The 18,460-nt window shown below is 44.9% G+C and overlaps 1 long non-coding RNA gene across 1 annotated transcript in view; it reads left to right on the top strand.

The window, feature by feature from the left end:
* The window catches only part of LOC131482686 (uncharacterized), a 94,849-nt gene extending 76,696 nt beyond the window's left edge, over window positions 1-18,153 (top strand). The window contains exons 3-4 of the long non-coding RNA XR_009247236.1: window positions 14,202-14,269; window positions 18,128-18,153. This is a non-coding gene — a long non-coding RNA (uncharacterized LOC131482686). The remainder of the gene's footprint in view (window positions 1-14,201; window positions 14,270-18,127) is intronic.
* Window positions 18,154-18,460: the final 307 nt, after the last annotated feature.

Raw genomic sequence — 18,460 nt, 5'->3', positions numbered from 1 at the left:
CAAGAATGTGGATTATGATACTAGCATCTTGGTGGTCTACACATGGCACTGATGACAATCTATAATTGAAATGGATAAATGAGCTGGACTTGGCTCTAGCACCTGCTGGTACTCCAAGAGCCAGAGTGGATGTAGGACAGGCTGAGCCAAGTCTCTGCACCTGCTGAACCATGAGAGAGCTGGGTCTGGAAGGTGGGCTGTTGCACCCAACAGTAAGAGCCGGAATGGGTTTGGGCTGATCAGGTAAGGCTGCAGTACCTGCCAGGACGGGAGGTGAGCCAAGTCAAGCGGGGCCAGGCACCCACTGATGTATGCAAGATCTGTGACTGAGCGGTGACCTGATAGAGGAGCTTGGGGAATTCCTCTGTCAGGATGTCAGGATGCAGTCCCTGTAGGTGAGTGCAAGAACCAAGGCAGCCCAGACCAAGCCAAGTTACAGTACCTGCCAGCATACATACATGTGGGTCAGGTCTGTGGGTGGGCCAGGCTGGGCCAGTTCATAGCACCCGCTGGCAGATCTGAGACAGGGTGCAGGACAGGCAGGTTGGGTCACAACACCAGTCAGTTCACATTAAGGCCAGGACTGGGGGCTGGCTGGGCTGGGTTGGGCTGGGTTAGGCTGGGTTAGGCTGGGTTAGGCTAGGTTGCAACACCTGCCAGCATGAGCTGGAACTGGAGGCAGGCCAGGCCAAACCAGACTACAGCACCTGCTGGTGAATGCTAAGATGAGACAAGCCATGCCAGTCTGGGCCACAGCACCCACCAGCAGAAGTAAGACATGGGATGGGGGGCAGGCCCATTAGGGAGCTGTGGGGGTTCCCCTGCTGAGCCACTGCTCCTGCTGGTAGGTGTGAGAGCTGGGACTGGGGGAAGACCAGGCTGGGCAAAGCTATAATAACTGTTGGCCTACTTGTGACCTGGGTTAGGAAGAGAGCCAGAATGGATATGTTGACTTATATTTTCCTCTGTCCTGCATGCAATTACTTCATTTAATACTGCACTAGGTTGCATTGTACTAACATTTAAAATTTTTTAATATAGTAAGTGTCAAAGAGACCAGTGACTGCTATCCTTCTGGAAGTTTTCTCACTGATTTTTTTTTTTTGCTTGATTAAGGAATAATATCAATATACATTTAAACAGTTGCCATTCAAGGCTTATGAGCAGCAGTTACCCATGATAATGCTGAAATATAGATAATCCATCATTAGTTACATGAGATATTACTGAGTCAGTTAGCTCACAGTATTCTGAAAATCAGTTATTTAAAACAGCATAATAGTCAAAAGTTTTTTTGCAAAAAGTATAGAAGTGAAGTATAAAATTGTTTGACTAATGAATTTGTATCAATCTGTCCTACGTAACAATCTTTCAGATGATCCCTTGAATGATTTATGATTGAAAGTATATAGTATGTATGGTAACTTCTATAACTTTTACTAATGTTGTGAATATCAAGGATGCAAACTTAATCATAAAAACATCTTGTATGGGTAATTCAAGCCTGTAAATATGCTGTGTTCAATTCTTAAAGCATCTGGTCTCGTAAAAATATGCGTACTCTTGAAGTACAGAATGCTCTTCTGTTTAATTTTGATTTTGCATTTCTTCTCCAGATAGATCTATTTACAATTGTATTTGCATCATAGGCTGTATAGCATCCAAATGAGTAAATAACTACTGTGGTTATTCATTCATTCAAAACCTTCACTGACAGACACTATACTAGGTAGGAAATGTGCAATCCTGAGTTACAAAGAAATTCACTAGGTTGCAGCCAAAACCTGGAAATTTCCAATGGCATAGAGAAGTCATGTAATTCAGATTCCACTTTTTCCTTGCTTTCATGAAACATCTTAACATTCAGGGATCAGTTGTGTCTTTCTCTTTTTTGTATGAAAATGGTAGTGAACACACTGAACTATGTGCTCCTTATTTGTGACTTTTTAACTTCTTTTTGAAGATCTATTTATTTCTATTGGAAAGGCAGCTTTACAGAGAGAAGGGGATACTTAGAGAAAGATCTTCAATCTGCTGGTTCACTCCTCAAGTGGCCGCAGCAGCTGGAGCTGAGCCAGTCTGAAGCCAGGATCCCAGAGCCTCTTCTGAGTCTCCCATGTAGGTGCAGGGTCCCAAGGCTTTGGGCCATCCTCGACTGCTTTCCCAGGTCCCAAGCAGGGAGCTGGATGGGAAGCGGAACAGCAAGGACACAAACCAGCACCCATATGGGATCCCGGCAGTTACAAGGCAAGGATTTTAGCCTCTGGGCTATCATGCCGGGCCTTTATTTCTGATTTTTAAAAAAACATTCGGTGATGTCATAATTTTGGAATGTTTTCTCAAGGTGGTTGTTTCTCCTGGAGCTTCACCTGTTCAAAACCAGAAGCCAGAGGCTTCTGCCAGATCGCCCACATGAGGGCAGGAGTGTAAAGACCCAAGTCCTCCTTTGCTGTGCTCCCAGGTCATAAGCAAGGCCGCCCTGGACTCCAGCTTCATGTACCCCTCAGGAGGCCGCAGGTGTTGAAGTAGCTGGGTCCCCACCCACCTACAGGAGACCTGTATATAAGTCTGGGTTGAGCTCCCAGCCTCCTGACTTTGGCCTTGAACATCCCAACTGTTACAGACACTGGGAGAGTAAACCACAGAATGGGAACTGTCAGTCTGCCATTCTGCCCTCTAAGTAAATAAATATGTACTGCTGACTGGGATTAGTGTTTTGATTTCAGTGGCTCATTCCCCAAGTGGCTGCAACAGCTGGAGCTGAGCCATACTGAAACCAGAAGCCAAGAGCTTCTTCCGGGTCTCCCCATGTGGGTACAGGGTCCCAAGGCTTTGAGCTGTGCTCAACTGCTTTCTCAGGCCACAGGCAGGGAGGTAGATAGGAAGCAGAGCTGCCAGGATTAGAATTGGTGCCCATATGGGATCCCGGTGCATGTAAGGCAAGGATTTTAGCTGCTAGGCTACCACACAGGGCCCTAAAATATTTATATTAAATAAAGATCATCTTGCATATGAGGAACTACTTGTGTTTCTGTTTTCCAGTTTGGTCATTTTACATTGCTTTATCATTCCACTTTTCAGGGAAGGCAGGCATCTTGGCTGGTTTGGGCACTGTAGTTCAGTGAACCTGTAGTGCCAGCATTCATTACGGGCACCAGTTTGAGTCCCGGATGCTAATCCAACTTCCTGATAATGTACCTGGGAAGACCATGGAGGGTTGTTGAAGTGCTTGGAATCCTGGCACCTAGGTGAGATTCAGATGAAGCCCCTGCTTGAGCCTGGCCCTGCCACGGCAGCTGCAGCCCTTGGGAGAGTGAATCCGTGGATAGAAGACCTCTCTTTTTATCTCTCCTCTCTCAAATAAACAGGTTAAATTTTTTTTAATGTACCTGAGCCTGGTGTGTTAGCCTAGTGACTAAATCCAAGCCTTGCAACCACTAAGATCCCATGTGGGTGCCAGTTCATATCCCAGCTCATCCACTTTCCACCCAGCTCCCTGCTTGTGGCCTGGGAAAGCAGTAAAGGACGGCCCTAGGCTTTGGGGCCCTGTACCCACGTGGGAGACTGGGAAGAAGCTCCTGGCTCCTGGCTTCAGATTGGCTGAGCTCCAGCCATTGTGGCCATTTGGGGAGTGAACCAGTGGGATGGAAGATCTTTCTCTCTGTCTTTCCTTCTCTCTGTATGCAGGAGTCCAGCTCCAGCCTGGGTTTCGAAACTCGGGAAGGGTGCGTGGATGAGGCGCAGAAAGAAAGAGACGGACCACTAGGATTCCATGATGATAGTGTTCATGGCAATAAAGCCGTCCGCTTTATTTATACAGAATCAGTTAAACTCTGGCTCAGACTTTCCACGTCATGGTCAAGTGGGTGTTTCGAAGGACAACCATGCCATCTGCTTTATCCAAAAACAATAGAAATTCCTGCTACAATTCTTATCCTACAACCTAATCTTGTATCACACAGAAAAGGAGAACCTAAAGATTAAGGAAAGAATGAAACCCTAAATACAGGTCCCTTGATTAGCATAAGGTCAATGGGGACAGCCAAAACAGTAGGAATAATAGAAGGCCCTTTTGTAAGACATTATTATTGACATTAACCTCCAAGCTCACATTGTGTAAAAAGCCAGTCTCAGAATAGCAAAAATGCCTGGACAGATTAGAATTCTTCCGCTGAGCCGGCATAGTAGGCACGGCGAATGTCCAAGCAAAAAACACCGACACACGGGAGACCATGGTGGTGGTAGAAGTGCTGGGAGCCGTCTGCTCCTAAGCCTCCTTGTTACATATTATCTCCTCTTCCCTCCAAGTCCATTAACAGGACAATAGGACGCCAATGAATCTGCAAAGGCCAGGCCTGATTCCTGAGTGCTCAGCTAAAGCAATGTAAATCAGCTCCACAGCCCACAACATCTGTAAATCTGCCTTTCTAAGGAAAATTAATAAATTTTTTTTAAAAAAAGCACCTTAACTTTCAATTTGCCTATGGAGAGCAGGATATAAGAATGAATAGCTTGGCCCTGCACTGTGGCCTAGTGGCTAAAGTCCTCCCCTTGAATGTGCCTGGATCCCATATGGGCACGGGTTCCAATCCCAGCAGCTCCACTTCCCATCCAGCTCCTTGCTTGTGGCCTGGGAAAGCAGTTGAGCATGGCCCAGAGCCTTGGGATCCTGCACCCACATGGGAGACCCGGAAGAGCTACTGGCTCCTGGCTTCAGATCAGTGCAGTACCAGTCATTGCAGTCACTTGGGGAGTGAATCATGGGATGGAAGATCTTCCTCTCTGTCTCTCCTCCTCTTTGTATATCCAACTTTGCAATAAGAATAAATAAATATTTAAAAAAAAGAATGAATAGCTGTATAAAAGGCCCATTGTGTGTTCCTAAGAGTGAAGCAATAACTAGTGTGATAATAATATTTTGGTAACATATATTAGAAAAAAGATTCTCCTTGTTCTGTGCTCTCGAAAGCCTTTTAGACACATGGCACAGAGCCTCTTTGAATATTTTTCTTCTCCTAAGTTTATTTCAAATATCACACTCAGCAATGTATGCTGAAGGCAGAATATTGACAGTTCGCATTTATGGAGGGCTCGCCCTTGCCAAAGTGCTGACAGACTGTCTTCCCCACAGAATGCATTTCAATGCAATTTCAAATATAAACATGTTTGAGGAAATATTCCAGTTGTTTCTTTTTTGTAAAGAAGGTTAAGACAAGTGACTAAATCTCCCTGCGTTGACCTGAAAGGAATGAACTGGGCCAATTCCTTTGATGTTTATTAATTTCAAATGTAAATTGTCATGTTTTGACTTTTATAACATTTTGCTGCATTTTTCCAAGGATTCTTTTTATCCTTGGAGAATAGCAAGTATCACAAAGTGTCACAGAAAGTGAGTAGAAGGAATTTGATGGGCAAACATAAGATGCTAAAACAGAGATCTTCAAAACAGCATATCACCTGTCTGAAATTGTTTCTGTGTTTGAACAGAAAATTAATGTGTAACAACAAAAAAAGCCATGGGTTCACTCACCACCTGACCACGGTGGCTGGGACTGGCCCAGGCCAAAGTGAGGAGCCAGGCGCTATTCTGCGTCCCCCACATGGAAGCAGCAGGACCCAGACCAAGCACTGGGACCATCTTCCTCTGCTTCCCCAGGTTCATTAGCAAGGCGCTAGATTAGAAGTGGAGCAGCTGGGACTCAAACTGGCACCCCTGTGGAAGAAAGCCACCACGGTAGGTGGCAGATTGGCCAGCCATGCCACAGCACTAGCCCCCTGTGTTTTCTTATTTCAAGAACTGCCCTCCAGATGATACTGTTTTAGTAGAATAAGGGAAAGCAGTGGTAGAGGGAGGTAAATAGGGAGGATGGAAGGAGAAATCCCTGATCCTATGGAACTGAATCATGAAAAATTTAAATGAAAAAAATCAGAAAAGAAAGAAGAACCCTTCATTCCAGCACTCCTATGTAACATTAATAATGGTCCGCATTTATTCATTAGGTAAGTTTTCTTACAAAATATAAAATTTTACCATTAGAATTATTAAAAGAATATTTGATTATTGCTATGTCAGTTTTTCTATTTTCAGAAATAGAATAGGTATCTACTAAATTTTGTAACCTCCGTGGGCCTAGTACAGTGATATTCGTTTAGAAAGCGATCACTAAATACTCACTAAATGGAGGACTTTATGTTGGTGGTAAGTTTTTCTTTATGTTTCCTGAATTGTCCTCCTCAGTGACAATGGTCCTTGCCAAAACAAACCCGATCTCAAATAAGGTGATACAGCGATGGCATTAAGCTGACTGTCGTCTGTGACCCGTGCCTCTAATCTCATCTCTTGTGTGATTGTTTATCCGTCTGTGAAATTGAGACAGCAATACCAGAGCTGCTCTGAGCTGTAGTCCTTTGTCATTCCGCTCTTTCCTTTATCAAGCTTTTGCTGATTGCTCCCATGGGAATCACTTAAAAATAGTGATAAATGAAAATGGTAATATAAAAAGTAATATAAATGACATTATTAACAAATGTGATCTCATATGGCAGCGGTTTAACTTCCTCGTGTTACTAAGCTGTGTAAACTTTGGATAAAAATATTCCACTGCAGAGAGATAGGACAGAGTTACTGGATAGTTCTCCTATGATGAACTTCAAACACACCCTACGACATTCCAATAGATAAAGGCTATCAACAAAATACAATTAAAGATCGATTGTAAGGAGAAAAGCTCTGTTCTTTTGTGTCCTATTCCTTGGATTTAACTTTCATGATGTGCCTTGCCTGGTCTCTCATAAAGAGTAAATCCGTTTTCATTTCTTCCAAATACTTTCTTTTCTCTTGTCGAATTCATTGCTGGCCCAAGGATTGCTTGGTGACATCATTTTACCTGAAAGGCTTTTGTATTTTCTTTTTGTCACCCATGCGTTGATTATTCAGTGGCATGTTTTTTCGACTCCATGGTGCTGTATTTTTTTCTTCTTTTTGTTTTTATTTTAACTTCATTCCTGTTGTTGACCTTGTTTCGTGGCTTTTCATTTAAAGGAATGTATAGTAATAGAGTATTAGAGACCACCATACCCAGATGTGAAGATACAATGCAGTATGCATCCCTACTTTCAAATCAAAGATGGCCTCCCAGTGAACCTGTTGGACATGTCTAGATAATGGGATGCTGGACTGGCTGACGTTGTATCAGCAATGTGGAGGCAAAGGTAACTAACACACTGAGTTAGAGCTCCTTGTGAAGGACTATAGCATTGTAACAACGTGGGGAAATCAGGGGGGGATGGGAATTTGGGGTGGGGAGAATCCCAGACTCTATGGAATTGTACCATAAAATCCAAACTTAAAAATAAAACTTAAAAAAAAAGGGGTAAATCCAGATAACTCTTATGTAATGTAACTTACAGAAGAACATGTGTAATACTTTACTGGAGTAAAGGGCTCTTTCACAGGAACGGGACAGCCATGTAATCCATCGATAAGTAATACATACTTCCTCCAACTGACCCAGAGGTGAAAACACCTACAGAAAGGATTTAAATAATGTATCTAGTAGGCTGAGAAATGTTCCTCTTTCCTGTATGTTTTATGTCAAAAAAAAAAAACAAGGAAATTCAACTTTAATATGAGACATAATCACCACTTAGTTGTCTGAACACTGAAATGTTTTCCTGGGCAGTGATTTTCTTTGACAAAAAATTCCATGACCAAAGTTGTTACAATAGGTGTGGAAAATTTTCTGTAAAAATTATATTAAAGCCTGTAAGAATCAAGTAATGGTTTAATTATATAATTGACATGATACAGAATGATATATCCTGTTAACCTGTCAATTTTTCACTTTTTCATTTTTCTTTTATATATTTTTTTTCTTTTTTTTAATTTTATTTTTATTACAAAGTCAGATATACAGAGAGGAGGAGAGATAGAGAGGAAGTGGAGTTGCCAGGATTAGAACCGGTGACCATATGGGATCCCGGCGCATTCAAGGCGAGGACCTTAGCCACTAGGCCATACCGCCGGGCCCCCACTTTTTCATTTTTCTAACAATTGTACATAAGTATAGAGTTTAGGGCCTGGCGTGATAGCATAATGGTTAAGGTCCTTGCCTTGAACGCGCCAGGATCCCATATGGGCGCCAGTTCTAATCCCGGCCACCCGCTTTCCATCCAGCTCCCTGCTTGTGGCCTAGGAAAGCAGTCAAGGACAGCCCAAAGCCTTGGGACCCTGCACCCACATGGAAGACCCGGAAAGAAGTTCCTGGCTCCTGGCTTCAGATCAGTGCAGCACAGGTCATTGCAGCCACTTGGGGAGTGAACCATCAAACAGAAGATCTTCATCTCTGTCTCTTCTCCTCTCTGTACATCTGCCTTTCCAATAAAAATAATAAAGAATTCTTTTAAAAAAGATACAGTGTTTGTAGTATAGTGAAAAATTTCAGCCTAGCTCTAATTCCACACAAATACTATTAATATTCATGAGTAAAATGCAATATTTTAAAAATTAGCATGAGCTGCAGAATTTTCATGCAGAATTTGTAATGTATGCTTTTCTTTTAAAAAACGAAGTCTGTACACAGTATTTTAGTTACCACAGATCAAGGAAACCATGATTTCTGTTCTTTTGGGACTGGCTTTTTTCACAAAGTATAGAGGGTCAAGCTTGTGGTTGTGAAAGAAACTGAAAGTACAGGTACATCACTGACAGTGTAAAAAAGGGGGGGTGGCACATGGGAACACGGGTAAGAGGGGGGTGGCACATGGGAACACGGGTAAGAGGGGGGTGGCACATGGGAACACGGGTAAGAGGGGGGTGGCACATGGGAACACGGGTAAGAAGGAGGAGTGGTACATGGGAACACGAGTAAGAAGGAGGAGTGGGGAGGTATTACTTTGCTTCTGAATCTGTATTGTGAAATATGTAAAATTTGTTCACCTTATACAATATAAATTTAAAAATGAGAAAACTAAGGATTCTTTCTCAACATTTAGAATGTGAAACAAAAATTTTTAAATTTGTTTATTAATATGAAAACAGATTTTATGTGTTTCATAGATATAATTATTAAGTTAAAAAAGAGATCCCAGTGCATGCAAAGTAAGAACTTTAGCCACTAGGCTACCTCATCATGCCCCCAAAATGTATTTTAATAGTTAAAATATATGAAGCTGTTATCAAGAGGCAGGCTGGTATTATCTCTAACATTATATACTTATGACATTGTAATAGCTACAATGTTTACAGAATTTTTCATTTTGTTTTGTCCAATGAGTAGAGGAGCCGATATAAAAGCAGTATTGGGTTGGCACAATGGTTCGACTAGCTAATCTTCCATCTGCAAATGCCAGTATCCCATATCGGCTCCAGTTTGTGTCCCGGCTGCTCCACTTCCCATCTAGCAACCTGCAGCAGAGGATGGCCCAAAGCCTTGGGACCCTGCACCCATGTGGGAGACCTGGAAGAAGCTCCTGGCTTGGCCTCAGTTCAGTTCTGGCTGTTTCAGCCATTTGGGGAATGAACCAGTGAATGCAAGATCTTTTCTCTGTGGCTTTCCTTCTCGATAGTACTGCCTTTCCAATAAAAATAAATAATCCTTTAAAAAAAAAAGTTTCACCACTTGGACTTGACTGCAAGAACATGCCCTACTTAATGAAAAAAGGGGAGCAGTGGACACAGGCCCTGTGGTAAAAAGGAGAATATGGCAGCTCGTTTGGTGTTGAACAGAACAAACTGGACAATGACCCCAAACAGACGATGACAGCAAAAAATCTCGGTGAATAGAACTAATGGACATTGGGAGGGTGACATCATCCTTGGCTTGGTGAACTCGGCAGCCTTTCAGAACTATCCAAGCCACTTGGACAGAACCCTCAGAATATGTACACATTGAGACTCTGGGTTGATATGAGGTGGTGGTCCTCATCCCTGGGTACTGGAACGTGTGGAAGTCGTTAGTGGTTTCCCCCTTTGTCGCTCCCCTTCTCCCAGGATCAACAAGAAGAAATAGCAAATTTAGAAGCAATGAGTTCACCCAGTTTTCCCTAAACCTTCATGCTTCCCACCCTGATCAACCATTTAATCATTATTTTTTTTAAAAAAATTTAAATCCATTTTGAAACAAAACTTTAAAGAGCAATTTCAAGTTGTTTCTCAACTTTTCTTTTAATTATGCCTTTACAAGTACTGTTCCTGGTACAAAATTGATTCAGTGTACACACAGAGAGGCAGAAATAAAATAAAAACAGAAAAACATAGCAGAAGTTAAGGGGAAAAAAAGAAAGAATCAGAGACCAAAAATGAAAATGCATTAATAACCTACTATATATGAAAACATTGAGAATCCTGATTATGGGTTATAGAAAGAGAGCATCTGAATAGTAGTGAAGCATTGAATGTAGGGAAGTATGTATTCAAACAATTTCTAAGAAAAATCTGGAAGGACCTGTCAAAAACTTGCATATATTCACATAGATCTCAAACTTCTAGAAATCTCTACTAGTGAAGATTAGACTCAGCTGTCAGTAAGGGGTGGCAGGAGCAGAGCGTGTGGTCCTAGCTATGGTGGGGTGTCTTTCCCATGCATTGTGGCACAGGGGAGCAGGCTAAGCAGGCCACACCGGGTCTGCACCAGGAAGTCCTGGAAGACCCTGTTGTCGTAAGCTTGTTCCTGAGGTCTGACTGAAGGGAGGATTCACACTTCAGACAGTGGGACAGGAGAAGGCACAAAGACAAGAGGGAGAGAGGGCAGGTGCCTCCTACCTCTGTAGGAAAGTTTTTCTGTTTGTTACAAAATGCTTTGGTGTCCAGTTCGCTGCCCTTAATTTACTTCTGTAAATCCACACCTGGGTGAAGTCTGTCTTCTGGGCAGCCATAGTTCCCATCAAAATTGCTAAAACAGTGGGATGGGGGGAAGTGTTAAGAACAGCTAGCAAGTGACCCACTGGCATGCACTTGGCTCGGGTTGGGGCAGACCAGGCTGAGTCAGTTCACGTCATCCACTGGCAAGCCCGAGCGCTGGAACTGTGTAGGAGCCTGACCAAGCTTGGTTGCGATAAAGAAAAAAAAAAAAAAGTACAAAGCACCAAGGCGAAATGGCCTGTGCCAGTAGGGAATGCAGCACCCGACCAGCACTCCTCCCGCTGGTTTAGGTGAGGGACTAGTGTGTGATGGGCAGAGCTGGGGAGAGCTGCAATACTTATTGGTTCCAGTGGAGGTCGGGGCTCAGAATAGATCCAACCCAGGGGTTACAACCACCAGCTGATCGGAGTGAACCAAAAAAAGATGGAAGATGGAGTAGATCAATCAACCACCTCAGCTATATGCTTGCAGCGAAAAACCTGGACAAGGGGAAACTCTAAGACTGTCAATCAGTGGACTCTGCACCAGCCTCATCGTACCTGGACTGTTGCTGATGATATGTTGGAGCTTCTAACTGATCGAGGTGACGCTCTGCTGGCTCTGCCTACAAACCTGAGAGGGCCTCCCTAAGAGGCCGTTGATCTTGACTGGACAGTGGGATGCTGGACTCTGTATGGTGTGAGCCTCTAATTAGGGAATCCCAATGGAACCTGAGCTGTGGTTATGCATCATGGTGAAGGAATTCACCATGGGGGAAGGGTTTGGGGTGAAGGGGGGGAAAATCCCAGTACCTATGAAATTGTGTCATGTAATACAATGTAATTAATGAATAAAAAATAATAATTAAAAAAAAAAAGAACAGCTAGCTATCTCTCCCTCAAACTGTTGCCTGCAAAAGGACACATGCCAAGTGCCCCCATGCACTCAGTGACATTCACAACAGTAATGTTCATAGTGTGGGGTGGAGAAAGGTTTACCTTCTAGAATGTATGCTTCTGCAGCAGTTTGTATGATTAAAAAAAAAAGTAAAAAGTTTAAAATGAAGAATACTTTATTGATAAACTTTATAAAGTTTTTGAATTTAATATTATTAAATTTTTAACTTAATATAATGCATTAAAATTGTAGTGAATAGATAGCATGAAATTTGTCTGTCTTATTGTAATGATTGTCCAGTTTTACTTGTGCTACTAGATTACTTTTTTCTTAAAGATTAGCTTCATTTATTTGAATGACAGTGTTACAGATAGGCAGGCAGAGAGAGATCTTCCATCCACCAATTAATTCTCCCAAATGGCCACAGCAGCTATAACTGGCTGGTCCAATGCCAGGAGGCTGGAGCTTCTTCCTGGTCTCCCACATGGGTGTAGGGTCCCAGGTCCTTGGGCCATCTTCCACTGCTTTCCCAGGTGCATTAGCAGGGAGCTGATCTGAAACATTACCCATTTGAGATGCCAGCACAGCAAGTGGCAGTTTTACCCATTACACTGTATCTCTAGCCTCTGAGTTACATTTAACATTTAGTACCAACTACTTCATTTGGAAGCCTGAATGGATAGACTTTCATTGTGCACTTCGAAAATTGATTAACTTGCAAGTTAAAATACTTCTAATATCTGTTCCCATCCAGTTCCCTGCCTGTGGCTTGGGAAGGCAGTGGAGGACGGCCCAAAGCCATGGGACGCTGCGCCCACATGGGAGACACAGAAGAAGCTCCCGGTTCCTGGCTTTGGATTGGCTCAGGTCCAGCTGATGCAGCCACTTGGGGAGTGAACTAGCAGATTGGAAGATATTTCTTCTTCTTTTCTCTGTAAATCTGCCTCTCCAATAAAAATAAAATAGATCTTAGAGTGTTTCTAATGTCTAAACAGAATTGATCAAATACATGAAGCATTAGCATTAAACCTGCTTTGTACCTAGAGCAGCAATAGTGGTACAGTCACAAATGTACCATTAATTTGAACAAGGCATGAGCTTGGGGAACAGAGCTCAAAAAGATGTGAAGCAGCTCTTTCAAGTCATGCCTTTGTAGAGCTTTGTGTGAAGTTTTACTTCCCAGCCACACCACTGCAGCAGTTAATAGCCAAGTCCATTTGCATTGAGAACACACCACTGATCAACCCCTTCACTAGAGTCGCTAGCTGAAACAGAGCAGACCGCTGTCACACAACAAACCATTGCTTCTCCTTTCCTATTTAGGTGTTGCATGTGATTGAACAATACCAGCCACTGGTGATGGTTACAGAACAAAGTGAATGTACTAAATGATGCAAACTATACACTTAACAAATTTGAATGATATGCTTTTATTATACATCTCTTGCGGTTTACAAAACCCATCACATTCTTACGTGCTGGCAGTAAAGCTATGGCACAGTGTAATCTGGTGGGTCTTGGCAGCCGCAGGTAGCATACCCATGCCAGCATAGCCGCTTCCCCAGGGACTGAGAATGCTGAACTCCTATCCTCCACCTGCCCTAGAAAGTCTAACATTTCATGTCTGTTCAGCATGGCATTGCTTTTCCTACTAGCAAACTTTCAGCAGCTCCTGAACATTTAGCCATGATCTCAACTTTAGCCATGATGTCAACCCCTGTTCTTGGGAGAGCACTTCCAACCCATCAGCTCTTCCATCTAGTTGTATTTCCTGTGCTCCTTGATGAAAAGTCATTAGAATCCCCACAGATATCCCCAGGTTCCTTCTGGCCTGTGGCAGCTGAGTCTTACAGCTCCTGGGGGCCTCTGTGACCAGGCCCACCATATTCTCCGCTGAGTACTGAGACTTCAGAAGCTTCACTCCAGCCAAGAGCTAGTGGCTGGAGAGGAAAGTGTAGGCAAGCACCAAGGGAAGCCTCCTTTGCTTTCCAAGCGAGCACACACGGTGTTGCTGTCTTTTAACAGAGTGAGGCTGACTCTGTAGATCCAAATGATTCGAAAGTGTCTGGTAAGTGAAAATCTGGAGGCATCCGTCCACGTCTCCACCCCGTGTGCCAGCTTGGTGAGTCTCCCCAGCCTAGGCATAGCACATCTGCCTTACTGGTTTTTTAACCTTCTTGGATGTTCCGCCATGAGGCTCTTACTGAGTCTTGGCCTGGCTCTCAGTCTTGTCTCTCTGTCGTCACAGGATACCCTGCTGTTTGTTTGTACACAGAAGAAGTGACATTCTGACATTCACGCCAGGCTTTCCAAAGGACATTCCTGCCTTTTCTATCTGCAGCATCAGGAGATCTTAGCAATATCCAGATAATCCATTTCCCCCCATTAATGGTTGTTTTTCTCCATAATTTCCACATGTAATGATCTGCAGAAATATTCTCTTGTCTCTGATTTTCTTTTCCAGAAACTGCTTCCCCATACTTCTGGAGACTGATGAGTCCAAAACCAGGGCACCTGGAGCTCCTGTGTCTGGTAAGGGCTTGGTTTCCTTCAGTGGGTTCCTGCTGTCTGTTCTGACATGGTGGGAGGGGCAAGCTGACTAGCTTCCCTAAGTCTCAATTTTTTTTTTTTTTTTTTTTTTGAGATGTGGAGAGGCAAAGAGAAATAAAGGACATCCACTAGTTTACTCCCAATTGTCCTTGACAGCACTGGGCCAGGCCAAAGCTGAGGGCTGGTAACACAATCCAGGGTCTCCCACGAGGATGGAAGCGACAGAAGCCATCACCTGCTGGCTCCCAAGGTCTGCATCAGCAGGAAGCTGGAACTGGAAGCCAGAGACTCTGGTTTGGAATGTAAGCAACTCAAAGGGTGCCTTAGCAGCTAGGGCATTACATGCTGATCAACCTTACCAAGTACCTATGGGATAGCTAGGCTCCACCAACCACCAGCACAAGATCCTCTTTGCCAGCCAGACAGCAAGCCATCCAGCTCCAAAACCCCAACTTATCACTTGATTGTACAGCAAACCACCACCCACCAAACACCACCAGTTAAGTCCCCAGAAGTAAATGCCGGGATCATTACCTGTAAGCATTGAGGAGGTTGAGGATACATTCTGAGCCGAAGCTGGACTGTGAAATGCTGACCTGAGAAAGCCTTGGCCTACATGGTAGCTAACGTCAGTCAGTGTCAAATGTTACCAGTCAACATGCACCAGTCCCTTGCAGCGTGATGTCAAGTGACTGGATCTCTGTGGTCCAGGAGGTGCTGATTGCTCTGGAAAGGGGGGGACACTGAATGACGTGATACTCTGCAGGTCAGCAAAGCCTGAAGAAACTGACAGCGGGAGAATTCCCCTGACCACTCTCCGGCCAGCAGGCAAGCCCTTCCTTGAAGGTAGATCCAGGCAATATATATCTATGTTCCATTACACCAAGTGATTTTTTTAAAGATTTATTTATTTTCATTACAAAGTCAGATATACAAAAAGGAGGACAGAGAGGAAGATCTTCCGTCCAATGATTCACTCCCCAAGTGACCACAACGGCCGGCGATGCACCGATACGAAGCCAGGAGCTCCTCCAGGTCTCCCGTACAGGTGCAGGGCCCCAAAGCTTTGGGCCATCCTCAACTGCCTCCCCAGACCACAGGCAGGGAGCTGGATGGGAAGTGGAGCAGTCGGGACATGAACCAGCGTGCATTTGGGATCCCAGTGCTTGCAAGGTGAGGCTTCAGCCACTGAGCCATTGTACCAGTGCCCTACGATTTTCAGTTTTTAAATGCTATTTCAAGAAAAATACTTGATGTAGGGCCCAGCGACATGGCCTAGTGGCTAAAGTCCTTGCCTTGAATGTGTCAGGATCCCAAATGGGTGCTGGTTCTAATCCCGGCGGCTCCACTTCCCATCCATCTCTCTGCTTGTGGCCTGGGAAAGCAGTCGAGGACGGCCCAAAGCCTTGGGACCCAGCACCTGTAGAGGAGACCCAGAGGAAGTTTCTGGCTCCTGGCTTTGGACTGACTCAGCTCCAGCTGTTGTGGCCACTTGGGGAGTGAACCTGTGGATAGAAAATCTCTGTATTGCCTTTTTTTTCTGTAAATCTGCCTTTCCAATAAAAATAAATAAATCTTAATAAACATAAATAGGGCCCGGCGGCGTGGCCTAGCGGCTAAAGTCCTCGCCTTGAAAGCCCCGGGATCCCATATGGGCGCCGGTTCTAATCCCGGCAGCTCCACTTCCCATCCAGCTCCCTGCTTGTGGCCTGGGAAAGCAGTTGAGGACAGCCCAATGCTTTGGGACACTGCACCCGCGTGGGAGACCCGGAAGAGGTTCCAGGTTCCCGGCATCGGATCGGCGCGCACCGGCCCGTTGCGGCTCACTTGGGGAGTGAATCATCGGACGGAAGATCTTCCTCTCTGTCTCTCCTCCTCTGTGTATATCTGGCTGTAATAAAATGAATAAATCTTTAAAAAAAAAAAAAAATAAATAAACATAAATAAATAAATCTTTTTAATGAAAATCCTGGGACAGATAAGTGTTGTGGCACAGGAGGTTAATTAAGGTGACCAGTACTGGCTAATCCTTCCCCTCTAAGCACTGACACCCCAGTGCCAATTCACTGCTCCACTTCCAATCTAACTTCTGCTCATGGCCTGGGAAAGCAGCAGAAGTTGGCCCAAAGGCTTGGGACCCTGCATCCATATCAGAGACTTAGAGGAGGTTCCTGGCTCCTGGCTATGGATCAGCTCAGCTCTGGCCACTGTGCAGTCATTTGGGAAGTAAACCAGCAGATGGAAGATCTTTGTGCTTTTCTCTATAAATCTGCCTTTCCAATAAAAAAATAATAAATAAATCTTAGAAAAAGAGAAGGAAGTTTATCATTAAAGCAGCCGCCTTCGGATGCCTGCATCCTATAGCTGGGATGCCTGGTTCAAGTCCTGGCTACTCCACTTCTGATCCAGCTTCATGCTACTGCATCTGGGGTTGGCAGAAGATGCCCACGTTCTGAGTCCCTGCCACCTGTATGGGAGACCTGGCTGAGCCTTGTGGCTTCTAACCCCAAGTGCTGCAGGCGTTTGGGGAGTGGACCAGAGTATGAGAGATGATGTTTCTGTGTATGTGTGTGTGTATCTCTTTCTTTCTCTCCCTCCCTGCCTCTGTCATTCTGCGTCTAAAATTAAGTATATATTAATATAAATATTGAACATAAATATTTATATATCTTTTGAAAAAAGGAGAAGCCTCACACAAATGATAAACTTCACTGTGTACAAAATGGTGGATTTAAGCTGTGAATCCTCCGGGAAAAACAGAACATGTGCTCATCTTAGTTCTCGGCTAGGCACCTCCCAGCTCTGGCTCCTGCGCCTCACCCCCGGCACCTCCCAGCTCTGGCTCCTGCGCCCCACCCCCGGCACCTCCCAGCTCTGGCTCCTGCGCCTCACCCCCGGCACCTCCCAGCTCTGGCTCCTGCGCCTCACCCCCGGCACCTCCCAGCTCTGGCTCCTGCGCCTCACCCCCGGCACCTCCCAGCTCTGGCTCCTGCGCCCCACCCCCGGCACCTCCCAGCTCTGGCTCCTGCGCCCCACCCCCGGCACCTCCCAGCTCTGGCTCCTGCGCCCCACCTCCGGCACCTCCCAGCTCTGGCTCCTGCGCCCCACCCCCGGCACCTCCCAGCTCTGGCTCCTGCGCCTCACCCCCCAGCCTACAGAAGCGGCCCACGCAGCCCTGCCCTTTAGAGCCTTTCCTCCCTGAACAAGGTTGTCAAGGGGTATCTGACTGAAAAGTGAGTTAAAATTATAAGCTGCTGACAAAAGGCAAGAATAAGATAAGCTAATCAATTTCTCTCACTTGGGAATTTTAATCAAGAAAAATAGAAAAAAGGGGACAGTGAACTTCATGAAACAGAAGGGAAATGGTCTAATGCAGCAACTGAACAAGGAAGCACAGCTGGCCATAGTCAAGCACCAAGAGCAAAGGTAGCAAACTTGTGAGTGAACCGAAGCTAGGAGGTGGGAGGAAACAGAGAGTGACTCTCTGTTCTAATGACAGAAGCAGACAGACTACATGAGCCACGTGCAAACCCACCCTCCTATCTCTACCCTCCCAAACACCTAGCCAGTTGTCAGGTCTATGGCACATCTTCCACCACTGGTTACACTGATTCCCTCCCGAACCTGAACTTCAATGATTGTCTGCCACTCACAACCACACATGAAGGATTCTGCCAGCCCTCCTCACCTTGACTTAGGGTACGTCTGGGTGTCAAGAAGAGGTTGGGCTTGTTAATATTGCCAGGTTTCGTGTCCTCCTTTCCTGTCTCCAACCCCAGTAACAGCAGCTCTTTCAAGATGTCTTGCTCAGTGTGCTTGTTTCTGGTTCATCTCTTACAGTTGTTGGGTCTCACACTCACTGCAGCATCCCCTGACCCTGGAGATAAGGGCACCCATCACAGGCATCTCGCCCGCAGCACCCAGACCCCTCAGTGAAAGGGTAAGAAAATTGGATTTTGCAACTCATCATTGATTCCCCTTCAACAACACCAGTTCTGGGGTTCAGACTACCTGACTTCAAATTGTAAGTATTAGATTGCTTTTATACTTCTCTTTTTCTTTTTCATTCTTCTTTTTTATTAATATAAAGAGAACGGATTGGATGCATTCCACCGCTGTAGCTCCACTTTCCTCGTGCCCCTGCTCTGTTGCAATCCCTCTTCCGCCCTCCAA

Source organism: Ochotona princeps, chromosome 19 (assembly GCF_030435755.1).
Source record: "Ochotona princeps isolate mOchPri1 chromosome 19, mOchPri1.hap1, whole genome shotgun sequence".
Classification (NCBI taxonomy): Eukaryota; Metazoa; Chordata; class Mammalia; order Lagomorpha; family Ochotonidae; genus Ochotona; species Ochotona princeps.
The sequence above is the reverse complement of the archived record's forward strand: the minus strand, read 5'-3'. Positions and strand labels throughout refer to the sequence as shown.